Source organism: Calidris pugnax, unplaced genomic scaffold (assembly GCF_001431845.1).
Source record: "Calidris pugnax isolate Ruff unplaced genomic scaffold, ASM143184v1 scaffold56, whole genome shotgun sequence".
In the NCBI taxonomy this organism is placed as follows: Eukaryota; Metazoa; Chordata; class Aves; order Charadriiformes; family Scolopacidae; genus Calidris; species Calidris pugnax.
This window is the reverse complement of record NW_015090839.1, coordinates 18,490,813-18,503,720: the sequence shown is the minus strand read 5'-3', so window position 1 is coordinate 18,503,720 and position 12,908 is coordinate 18,490,813. Positions and strand designations below refer to the sequence as shown.

The window sequence follows — 12,908 nt, the reverse complement described above, 5'->3', positions numbered from 1 at the left end:
TAATTACACTGAGTGTAATAACATATACTTTAACAGAGATGGACAAGTTCATCTGAAATAGCTCTGGAGTGAATGCCAAAAGCAAAACTTCCCTTTGGCACCAATGTTTCAAGAGGAAAAGCAATTCACATAGTGGAAGAAAGGTAGATTGGAAGGGTAACAGGAAGAGAGCTTAAATAGAGGGCTCTGTGAGTCCCAAAATTTATTAAAACCAATACTGACAGGCTTTGAGGTCTGCTGCAATAAACTAATAGAACTTAAACCCAAGTGAAAATGTTTCTTTGGTGGTACAAGACCAGCATTCATCCTTCAGTTCTGGGTAATATAACATTACAACAGGAGGTATTTTAACCTGCTGGTAATATTTTACTGCTTTTGCCCGCAAGCTCATCAATGTTTGTGTAGCATTAAGCATTAAAATTCTTATTTTTATCAACTTTTCCAGCCCTTGCTGATGCAGCACTGGATGTCTGGGAAGAACCACTTGCTTTTGCTTTGAGAGATGGGATGAAAGGTTAGAGGGGGTGGATGGCGATCGCATGAGCAATGCAGGTCAGGTTACTGGTGGATTCCTCTTGCAAGATAAGTGAGACCCCTCTGAAAGGTAATTATTGGAAAGCATAAATTCCTGAGATAACCTGTCCAAGAAGAAATACTGACAGGAGCAGAGGCCATGTGTTAAAGGCTAGCCATTACTCCAGGGCAATGGGCTAACCTCTCTCTCTCGTTTTTTCTGTAACCTCTCCTTGCTCTGACAGTTGACTCCCTCACTTCTTTTCCTTCAGTTACTTGTCAGTCTTCTTTTCTGGTCCTCTTTACAGACCGCTGTGATGCTTGTCTCCATTCTGTAGTGATTGGGGTGCAGAGAAGTGGATACTCAGTATGCAGTTTAGTTCCATGTCCAAATTCTTGTTTAGTCATTGTCTTTGCTTGTCATTGTCAATGCAGTGTCCAGGTAGCTTTTACAGCATGTCTGGCAAAAAGAAAGGTTGCTCTTGTATTTCTTTAACTGATTTTTGTATAGAAGAGCATCAACTAGCTTTCAGGGATGACATGGAGTCAGTTTTGCCTCTGAATGAAAAAAATTGCTGGATTTCAGTTGGGGAAGGAAGGAAACAAATTTCAGAAGAAAAGATGGAGCAAAACTGGGAAATAAGAAAAGTGCCTTCTCTTTCTCTGTGGCTTTGTTATGCAAACTCTCCGTGTCTCATCTGTAATGTAGAGATAATGATATCTACCCAGCTCCTATTTCCACTGGTTGATTGATTAATGACTGTCTCGTGATCCCTAGATTGCACTTTTGTGACCTGCAGCTTTAACTACTGCAGTGTATTACATCCCAGAAAGAAAATGGAAGTAATGTGTTAGCCCTGGCTAGTTCCAGCTGGGAAAACATGATAAACTGACCTGGACAGGCGTGCCCACATGTACCTGTTTCTAAGACCTCATTCTAAAAGTGCACTGAAACGTGCTGTCTGTTCAACTGCCACCTCTGTTCAGCAAGATGTTCGAGTATCTGCTTAGCTTTGAATTGAAGGGGGTCTGCACAGTCAATGAGATGCTTTGCTGTACTGGGACGTGGTGCTTGGTCACAGGCAGGGTTTCATCATGAGTCTTTGAAGACCTCCACATGTACCTGTTTCTAAGACCTCATTCTAAAAGTGCACTGAAACATGTGCTGTCTGCTCAACTGCCACCTCTGTTCAGCAAGACATTCGAGTATCTGCTTAGCTTTGAATTGAAGGGTGTCTGCACAGTCAATGAGATGCTTTGCTGTACTGGGACGTGGTGCTTGGTCACAGGCAGGGTTTCATCATGAGTCTTTGAAGTGAACACACAGGGCCAAAGATGGTGCTGAGATCTGCCCTGTCATGATTGGGATAGGAATTAAAAGCTAGAATCTTTGAGAGTTGTGAAACTTGCTGAAAGAGTAAGTTGTTTGAGTAGAAGAGAGGACCTTCATTGTGAAGTGATAATTACAGCAACACACTTCTGCAAGCTTTGCTAATTGCTAAGTGAGTTACAAGGCTTTTCTATTTTCTTTAGCTGTTCTACAGTAATAACCTCCTCAATCTGATACTTGGATTAAGGTGGTGCTGAGAACAAGAGGCAAGCTGGAATAAAAACATGTGCAAGGAAGGTTGGTTTATAGGGGAACAACCACCAGATATTTGCGTTTCTGAAAGCTAGTTGTGGCAAGTGCTTTTTCTTGACTTTATTAAAGAGTTCCTTACATATGCTGTGTAAGTATATGCAGAAACAAGAGCACAGGTGTTTGAAACACCACTCCTCAGAGTTAAAGCAATGTGTGTATTTGCAGTGATGGTTTTCTCTGCTCTCATGGGACTTGTTCCAGGTGCAGAAGATCCTGTGCCTAGACCTTTGAGTTAGTTCAAGTGTGCTCTCAATACAGGGCATTCTGTATGCTGAAGGAACTGGGAGATGATGTGTTGGAGGATGCAGTACATCTGTTTCACCTCTTACTTCTAACTTTTACTGTTCCTTTTTGAGGAGTAATAGTGATACTTCAGCAGAGGAATGCCCGTAATCTGCCCGACTTCCATTTGTGGGTAGAACTGGGGGAAGGAGGTGAGAAAAGGAAATCTAATTCACAGTCCTCTTGGGAATTCCCCTATGTAGTATGAGTCAAGTATATCCCTGCTGTATGTCTGCTGAGGTCGGTAGATTTATACAAGTAACAGAATGAATGTTCGTGTTTATTCAAGAGAAATAATAACTCAAAGAAAAATAACCTTAGTTATCTAGGCTTAAGATGTCTTTGCAGAGAACAGAAAATGGGATTTCCCATTGTGTTTTTTTATAGTTAATAATTATTGACCGAGTAGAGTGCATTTTTGTGTTTTTTTACATGTGTATTCTATTTGTCATAGATATCGTGACTGAGGAACTGAAAGTGCTACCTATTCAAGATTAGTAACTTTATCTTTAAAGTATTGGCTATAGCTGATTTCTTTTTCCCCAAGGCTGACCTCAGAGGCAAAGTAAGCTCTAATAATTATGTGGTTTTATTCTACATCTATATAAATCTCTGCTTTGCTACTTGTGTGATCATTTTCACCTGAACAAAATGGATTGTTTCCTGTAGCGGGATTTCCTTTGCAGCAGGAGATAGGACGTTCATACAAAAGAGTCCAGTCAGCAGAAAAATGTGAGCTCACTAACTTTTTCTAGTCAAAGGACAGGAAGTAGCTAAAATATTAAAGTAATTACAGTTCTGTGTGGTGGGGAAGCTTGCCTGCCATTTAGGAACATTTCTACTGCTCCTCTACTTGCATGTTTATTTCAATCTCTTCTCAATTCTGCCATCTGGATTGTATGGCACCGTGTATTTGCCTACTAAATAAGTGCACAAGGTGCAGGGGAAATCCCAGCCTGGGAACTTCCAAGAGGGCTAACAGATGTCATTCATACCAGGACTGTGCTGTAGAGCTTGGACAGTTGCAACTCTGACAAGGCTAAAAGCATGCAGAACCCTCATGCTCTTTCTTGGCATCCCACTGCCTGTTGAGGTCTGATGGAGATACATGGCTTCATGAAAGATGAGATACACAGAGATACATGAAAAGGAATGCTCTTGTCAGCTTAGCTGATGTCATCTGGGCCGATGATGTAACTGTGGTGGTAGGGAAAAACTCCTTCCATTGGTATATGCTGTGTGTTCCAAGAGGTCTGTGCTGACTGAGCGACCTGGCTGCTACCACTGATGGTGTGGACAGGCTTTTCCCATTGCAGACAAACAAGTGTGCTACTTGAAGACTAACCCAAGCTGGTTGTACTGCTGGAGACTACCTCTGGTGGCAGAAGGGGTTTTGTGAGCTCGCCCTCAGCTCCTCCAGGCAATGACAGCTGGGTTTGCTCAAACAGATCAAATGGCCTCGCTTGAAGGAGATCAGGGAGCACTCACGCAAGTATTGCTACTGGCAGGAGGTGTGGGAGCACTGAACAGTAGGAGACAAGCTGTGAAGAGCAGCAGGGTAGGAGGGAATAGGGGATATTTTTAGCCAGCACAGCTAGAGGTGGGAGAGGATGTCTGTTTATGATCTGAGCATCTTTTAGTGTAGACAGTGCCTAAAGTAATGCACGTGATTTAGTAGTTAGGTCAGTGTGGGGTGTTAGCCCTGTTCTGCAGGGGAACTCCTCTTTAAAGCTACAAAGGAAGTTGTGGCAGAGTTTGTGGAACTCTGGTTTGCTGGCTTCCCAGTGCCAGCTTGGGTGATAGATTACCTTTTTTACTAATCTACCTTTCTCCTGGATGTAGGAATGCAAAAGACAGGTCCAGTGTGCGAACTCAGGACTGAGGGAGTTGAATGCGTAGACTTTGTCTTTGACTCCATCTGGACCCTAAGGCTATGATTGCACTAAGACAAACAGACTTCTGGTGACCTCAAGCCTCAGCAGCTTGAGACGCTTCTTTAAAAATATATATTAAAACATCTCTTGGATGTTGTCCTGTCCAATCTAATATTGTTGCTGAAGTTTTCATTAGTCCATTCCTTTAGCAATTGGAGAGAATTTTTGACCTTTTGGGAAAGGTTAGGACCAAGCTGAATTCTGACTGCTGTCTTCAGATACAGAAGAGGTCTAGGTTTTTACCTTTTGCACCTGTTGTTCATTTAATTGGATGATGCTGCATCTCTTTAAAACAGAAACCCTGGCCTGAGCAAGAATAGATGCTCTGAGATATCCCCAAGGAGTCTGCCTCTGAGATTAACCTAATTGGTCACTGCGCTGAGTCTAATGGAGTTTGTATGCAACGTCTGTCTCTGGAAACACCTTAGATAGCCTAGTGTATGGCATGGAAACTGCTGCTGTTACCTCTCCGTGGAAATGGAGGAAAAGCAAGGGAAGTGGACAAATTACCAAAGCACCGTAGTATAATTGTTCACAGTCCAGTATATTTAAATAGGACTGAGAAATTAATCTTCTGAAATACCTCATCTAAGCACACATCATCATGCACCATGCACAGATACCTGTTGTATCTAGCCAACAACTCTACGTGTTAACTGCTGAGTAAGATGGCTATAGTGATCCTACTTTTTTGGCTTTGGGAGCTGGGAATGTTGCTGGAGGCCTTGTGTGAGGCCAGGCACAGCTGCAGGAAGAGGAACACCTCCAGCTGAGGTCCTTCTTCCTCCACAAAGATGGCAGCAGCTCTTGACCCTGAAAGCCAGATATGGCCTACAGGCTGCTGTCAGCAAAATACCCTGATGTACCACACTCTTCTTGGCAGTGTTAACTTGTGCTGCTATTGCTTTTCTTTAAATGGAAATGCTGGCAGAGCTCTCATACTTCCACAGTACTTGTGAAGATGGGGCTAATCAGATCAACTTTCCCCAAATTGCAAGCTATGCCTACTTTTTGTCATTTTTCTTCAGAGACAGACTTTTGCATGAGATGATACCTGTAGTTTCACACTGGATTAAATTGCAGTCTAAGACTGTTTCCAGAGTAGTGAATTTAGCTCACTCTATGAGGCCGGGTTCTCTGTTATGATTCAGCATCACACAATGATTCAAGCAGTGAGAAGGCTGTTGTTTCTGGCCACAAGTAGCCAGTAGGGATTTCCAACCCACCAGGGGAAGTCTGCTGATAAATACCTGGCAAAAGGGGATTCCTTTGCCCTTCTATGCATAGGGGATGGGCTAATGCTGGGTGCTCCGAGGAGAGTGCTGGAAAATCTCATGTTGCTCTTTCACTGATCTAGGATTCAACCTAGACTCATAGCTCAGGGCATCTCCTTGACTACTGTAATGTCTGGGCTGTGCCAGTGCTGACTCAGGAACTTGTCATCAGCTCTCTGATGGCTCCTAATTTCTCATACCACATACGGTCTGTGCACCTGGCACAGTACTTTTGAACAAGTGCTTGAGAGCTTGTCTATTTTGACTCGACTCTATGAGTTCTTCCAATGAAAGGCATTAAGTCTCATTGCAAACCTTTCCTTTCATTTACCCTTTGATCATTTCTGCTCCAGCAACGCTGTCTCTGCTTTGCAGCTGTATACTGCTTTGTTGTCCAGTTTGTGTTCTCTGTCTACTACTGGAACAGTTCTGCTAGCCATAGTTAGTTCTCTGACTAACTAATCAGAGACTAGCTAGTCAGTTCTCTGACTCCCATGCTGGGGAAAGTTATACAAGCCTCTTTTTGTCCATCAGGTGAAATTGTTCAATATGGATAGAAATGAAGTAGATGTCTCAACGACTCTGGCTCTTGGAGAGTCTAGGATAGACGTGTGTTTGTAAGTCTTTACAAAGCTGCCAAGTTTATGTTAAAAAACTGAAAGGCCAGAAAGTTTGAGTCATTCTGTAGCCCATCTGGAAATCCTGTTTTGCCTTTGCTCACGTTCACACCCCTTACATCATTAGAAGTTGTCGTGCAGAGGCAGATGCAACTGACCATTATGAGAAAACTGAATCTGCACATTCCTACGCTTTCTGGCTTGCCCTTGGAGTTTGTGGTAGGAGCAATCTGTTACGCTTCACCTAACATCAGGAAAGCCATTCTGTATTTTTGTGGAGTCTCAATATCCTACCTCTCTGCGGTCACAAAGGGTGCCTGATTGTACCATTTAAGAGCTGCCTATGGACTAGAAATTCCAGAGAGTACAGCCAAAGGAGGGGCCCAGCCAGTCCTTTGTTGTTTAATGCCTAATAGTGGTCCTATTTTCCTTTGCTTCGATCTCTTGATGAATGTTTTGTTAGCATCCTGTGATGTAACATGAGGATGAGCAGAGCAGCGTACTTTGTCTTCTGGGAAGATGCTCTGGAGCTGAGGGTCTGCTGTCCAAAGGCTCTCCAAGAGTCTGGTGATACTGGGCTCTGTTAAGCACAGCTTTCCAGTTGCCTCTGCTGCTCTGGGTCTAGAAAGGAGAAGCAGCTGCTCAAGTGGCTTGAACCCAGCCCACTGTGCTCTTTGTGAAAACCAGTGGTGTTTCAGAGTGTGTGAGGAAAAGAGATTGAGGACAGGCTGGGGGCTACTGATCTCTCTGACTTGCTATGCGATAGGGTAGGTGCCACAATTTTGCAGGTAGCTCTGTCTTCATTGCTTGTCTAGTCCGAGATAGAGAGTCATAGTTGGCCAGCTGAAATGTGGAAAACAGATATAAGCATGGCCAGACCACTGCTTGAAAAGAGAATTATGCTGACTGGAAGCTGGGAGGAAAAGGGGGAGAGAGAGAAAAGAGAGGGAGAGAGAGAAGAAGGTCCTTTTAATGATTGTGTCTATTAGATTGTCCACATTAGTCTCCGTCTTTGAATTGTATGCAATATTAGCTCCTAATTTGTAACATTTCCCACTTCCAGCCAGCCTCACTACTATCTCTTCTGATTTCAGCCTCTGCCAGCCATGCTGCCCTTGCTTTCAACACTGAGAGATTTGGGAGAGTGCCATCTGCATGAGGGGGAAAACATACATAAAGCTGCATGTCATCAACGTAATGGCTGGCATTGCTGCCCATATACTTCATCATATCCCTTGGAGGTTTTGCATAGATATTAAATAGAAGTGGTGGAAGAACTGTGCCCTGTGGCATTCTTCATGTCAAGGCTCATGGAGAGGAGGTCAGGGGCCTCCTGGGATCTGCTGGAAAGGAATGAGTGTAGCCAGCTCTGTGCAGTTCTCTTAGCACTTGCCAAGACGTGGGGTTGGTGAAACTGTACCTCTTGGTCTGCAATGTCACAGGCAGCTGATAGCTCAGATAGTGTCTGTGGGATTTCTTAGTCTCTGTCTGTCTATGTGAGAAGGCCCGAGACCCCACTGGTTCTTCACTCCCAGACTCACTCATTAATATCTCCAAAAGAAGAGTGTAGAGACTTTTCTAAAGCCACATCGCATCACTTGTTTCTCGCCACTTCTCAGATCTTGCCCAGTTTGAAACTGGATGGCAGTGCTGCTGAAGAACATTTTCTGATTTAAAATGTCTTTTTCAGTTTTCCTCACTGTTCCTCGCAGTATCAAATTATGTAAAATATAAGACTAGAGGCTAAAAGTATAGTAAATGAAAACTCCATGGTCCTGAGGAGAGCAAGTCCCACGTTTTTGATCATGGCTGGGGACCATTGCAAACTTCAGAAGGAAAAGTCTGTTGCTTTCTGTTACACGATTAGTCATTTCTTTCTGTGCTATCAGCTTTTTACTTGCCTAGTCATGTAGGGAGCATGGTTTTAGAGGGAAATGACTAGAAAGGGGCCTGGCCTCAGGAAGTAGAGATAATCTGGATTCATACTCAGAGGATCTGGTGGAAATTTCACAGTTGCACTTAAAAAGGACCGGTTCTTTGTTACGGAAGTTCTCCGGGAGTGATGTGGACCTGCAGTCATGGTTGAGCTTCACCAGTTTTGTGTCTTCAGTGAGTGCTCTCCTTCTCTGGATGCTCACCTGAAATGTGATAGGCACTTCAGGAGGGGTGTGCTAAATTCTGCTCATTTCTTAGCTTTTGTAACAAGTGTAGCACACTTGAATAGCTGGGACTCTGCAGGATGGGCTGGAAAGCAGTGGTAAAGAGCTGCTCTGCTGCTTTCAGGGCCTATAAGGATCCTTGTCAGCAGAGAAAGTAACTTCCTGAAGTAGTTGGAGTGAAGCCAGGCTCTTGGTCCTTGTTGCTAACTCATGGGCTTGTAAGCCAGGCCAGTTCTTGTTGGTTTTTTGCATTTAAGGCATGCCTAGGCAGAGGAGTTATGGCACTAGGTACTGTACAGAAAGGTAGTCAGTAGGAGTCTGCTCAGAAATCCTATGGTCTACTTGGAGCAGGCAGGCAAAGACTGAGAGAAGGGAAAGGCTGTTCCTCCCTGACTTTATTAGCTGACCTGACTCCATGATAGGAAACCTCAGTTACTTAATGCTTAAAAGAACAGTGACTTCATCAAAGTCACAGGGCCTGATCCTCCATCCTGGTCTATGCTCTCACTCCAAGTGCCTACCTGCAAGGCTGTATGGAATCTCACCAGCCTCACATTGCTGTCCCAAGACCTACGGGGCTGGTGGAGCTTTCAGAGTGCCCACCTCCCTGTTCATGCTGTGCTTCTGCTGCCCTGAGCCTGCTGTTTAGTTTCAGTCCCACCCCTTTTCACCAAAAAAGAGCCTCTAACTCCCACTAGACATATACCTCTCCTATGCAGCCTTGCAGAAGATTGCAATAGCATAGGTTGTTCTTTCCAAGCCAGGGAGCTTTTATGAGTCAGCCAGAACGGGGTTATTTTGGTGTCCTGGGGCTGGAATGTAAATGCAAAGCCTGCACGCCTGCCAGCAGTGTCACCGGCCGGCCTGTCCCAAGCATCTGGGATTTCACCTGTGGCCCTGCACTGAGGGGCTGTGTGCTTTCCGCACTGTGCTGACAACTTCATTCTGTATTTCCAGTTGTGCTGCTTTCAGTATGGTTTCCCTTCCTTGGCCAGCAGTTGTTCCTCTCTGCTCCTTTTTTTTTTTTTTTTTTCCCCAGCATCTTTGAAATCTATGCATATGCTGATGATTTTGTGTCATTAATATCAATCTAGACAAGTCTGTGTGACCTTTCACTCCTGTGTCCGAAGGGAAGAATCGACCCTTGCAGTCAGTCACAGCACAGCACTGACTCATACATACTTTTCATAAAAATAATGCAGAAATTCCCCATAGTTTTTACAGATATTTTTTCAGGAGATGAAGTGTAAGTCTTCCATAGCAACACAGCTTGGGAAAATTATGAAGCATGTAACATCAGATAATTAATCTTTCTGACATATGATACACTTTTTTGCTGTTAATGTTGTCTGTTTATTTTTTTTTTTTTCTGTTTATGCATCTCGCTTGCTCAAACTCAGCCTATCTATTTGAGTTTCATTTGAGCTCATGAGCTCTCCAGTCTTACTCCCGCCCTTGTCTGTTCTCCAGCTCCAATGTAAACCTCCTGGGAGAGGGCTGGGGTTTGTCCCACCTCCGTGACTCCACAGTGATGAGCACAATAGGACCATACTTTCCCTTTTTTGCCCCAATTCTAGTAATACTTCCTGGTTTTTCCTGCGTGAGATAAAATACGCTGTGTTTGGATATGTAGCCCTGAAAACAAATGAAAAAATATCTCTAAAGTTCCTTAAAGAAAACTAACTGGAATCTGGAATGAGTCAAAGTCACTCCAGTGAAGACTAATGCTAAAACAAAGCAACCAACCACCCAAAAGTAATTGCAGGGAAGCTGTTTTCCACTGAGATATGGCTTTCATAAGAAAATATTGTTTCTTTACTTTCCTATATTTGATTATTTGTCACTTTGAAAAAAATTCCATTTATAATTAAAGTTAGGGCGAGCCCTCAAGGTCCCAGTACCTGAATATCTTAGGGGCTGGGGTTTTTGATCATGCTTGCTATAGTGGAGCCAACGTAAGATTTCTTAAAGTATAGGGGTGACTAAAAGCTTCTCCTAAATTATTATTTTTCTTTGAGGCAAAAGATGCATATTAAAAATCTTTAAAATAAATATAATGAAACAGCTGGACTACAAGGTTGTGAAAGGAGTGAATTTGACCCATTAACTTGGTAGCTTCTCTGCCATTAGGATCTCAAAACCCCTTTTCTCTCTCCTAGAAAAACCTGAATTTTAATCTTACACCCTACTTGACAGTGTTGTTTAAAGCCAGATATTTAACATTCTAAGACTTATCGTTATTTTCAGTTATAGAAGAAGGTGGAAACTGAGGTAATCTCAAGCCAGATCTTATATCTGGGTTGCTGTGATGTATTATTTTTGTTAATAGGGGTGCTTTGTGGTGTGCATCTTCTAATGACTGGCGTGATTTTTAGCATAAAGAAAACTTGTGCTGTTTGTAGTCTGACGAGCTGTTTGCTCTTCCTTCCAGTTAACTCCTTGGAGTTAGTGAGCATCCCCGGCTTAATGCAGGGGGAATCTGACATAGTTGTGTGGAAGCTCAAGTGTTTGTGGAAAGAGCTTCTAATCTTTGATCAACTGGAGTCTCCTTGTTACTGACTTTGATTACACAAGTGTACAACTTTAATTACAGCTTTTAATAAGCTTTCATTTCTTCCTAGTCACATTCTTTGTACAGTAGTGCAGCTTATCTTTTCCTTTCTCCTCTGCTCCCCTTCCCTCACCCCCCGTGCCTTTTTATGGAAGAAGGGGTTTGAGGTCATTACAGGGGATTCAGTGTCCGGAGAGACCCTGCTGTACGCGCTTTGCCCGTGGCTCTGCTCTTCACTCATTTAGACAGTCCAGAGTGCTCTGTCCTTTAGCTGCCCTGCAAAGGTCCCCATGCTGGCTGCTCCCCAGGAGCTGGTGGTCAGCACGTGGGGAACGGGGCTGTGAGGCACCACATTCACACCGACGTTCCCTGCTGCACCAAACTGCTCAACAGCCCTTAGGAAGTCTCTGTAGCCAAAGGATGTTCTGACTCCCATCTGCAATTCCTGTGGAGGACTGTCCCCCTTCTCTCCCTTGGGGACACTCTGAAATGCAGGGGCTGAAGTCAGAGTGGCAGAAAGCAGCAAGAAGCTGGTGGGCTCCAGCATCCAGCCACGGTGGTTGTTCCACATCCATGGACTTGGCATGCTGGATACCCTCTGCTCATTAGAGAAATGACCTGGTGGAAGCTTTGTGAGAGACTTATGGACTTGGAATTGTAAATAATTGAGATATGGTTTGAAACAAACATAAGGAAATGCTTTTTTTTTTCTCACATGAATCATATTTCAGCTGTGGAACTCATCGTCCCACAAGGTTTTAGGTATAAAAAAGATAGGTGGCTTGAAGAGTTAGTTGGATAAATTCATGGAAGAAAGATTCATCAAAGTCTCTTAAGTATAATATCCCTACCACTGGATAACCTGAGACTTGGGGAAGTTAAGTTCTGAACATCAGAAGTGGGAAGGGCGCTTCTCTCTGTATTTGCCCTGCTCCTGTGTTCTTCTCTGCTGTTGGCTCATGTCAGTGGGAGGATATTGGGCCCACACAGCCCAGGGGAAAAGAGTGTGGCTCCCATCGAGGTCATAAGGTGCAACTGAGGAGTGACTTAAAAGACATGAATCAGAACAAAGACACAGATGGCAAAACAGAGCGATTTGCACCGATTTGACATTCAGAGGTGTGCAAGAGGAGTATACTTTTAAAATGCCTGTTGTGCCTATGGAAGAGGGTAGCAGGGAAAACAACTAATAGAACAGGAAAGGGAGTCTCTTTTATCTCTGTGTGTGCATCCCTTCGGCTCCCTTGCTGTGCATGCTATACCCCTTTTGCACACTAATGAATATCAGAGTCAGAGCAAGTTATGCTGTACATCACTCTACTCCTATTTTCTAATGAACTTACCCCTAATGGGTAGCTTATTCATGTCACGACTGAATTTCACCTTGACAATAGATCAAGAATGAGGTTCAGCAGCGTGGCCCACCTACTTTGCAATGCTCCAGCGTGACAGCTGCTTTGTGTCCTCAGGGTAGCTCTACTTTGATGCTTTTCCCTGTTTAGAAAAATTTGGAGGGAGGATTTTGGTAATCTCCAGCAAGCAGAGTTTTTAAACCTTTCTCAAGGGAAGATGAAGATTCTACAGAATTTTTTGTACAAATAGTTATTTATGAAATAAATGACATTGTCTTTAGAACTGTTCCTCCCACTGGGCTCCAGAGGAAAGCAGCATTTTCTATGCTGGATCTTACCGGTCACTGTTGTAGCCTGCTGCTGTTGGTGCCTCAGGCTTGACTGTGGAAAACTCTGGAAGGGTTATGACAAAATATCTAGTCTGACCACTGCAGACACAGTCCTAGTTGTTAAGGGTTGTGTTTTCATGCCTCAGAAGTGCACAGCATGACTATGTCCTTTGCTGTTATGGGCTTTCTGACACCAGAAATGCTGGAGTGAAGTTCTCCTAAACTTGGCTGGCTTTCTGGTTGCTCAAAACGTAC

The 12,908-nt window shown here is 43.7% G+C and overlaps 1 protein-coding gene across 11 annotated transcripts in view; it reads left to right on the top strand.

Moving 5' to 3' along the window:
* Nucleotides 1–12,908, top strand: part of DPF3 (D4, zinc and double PHD fingers, family 3) — a 182,797-nt gene that overhangs the window by 61,288 nt on the left and 108,601 nt on the right. The window lies entirely within an intron of this gene.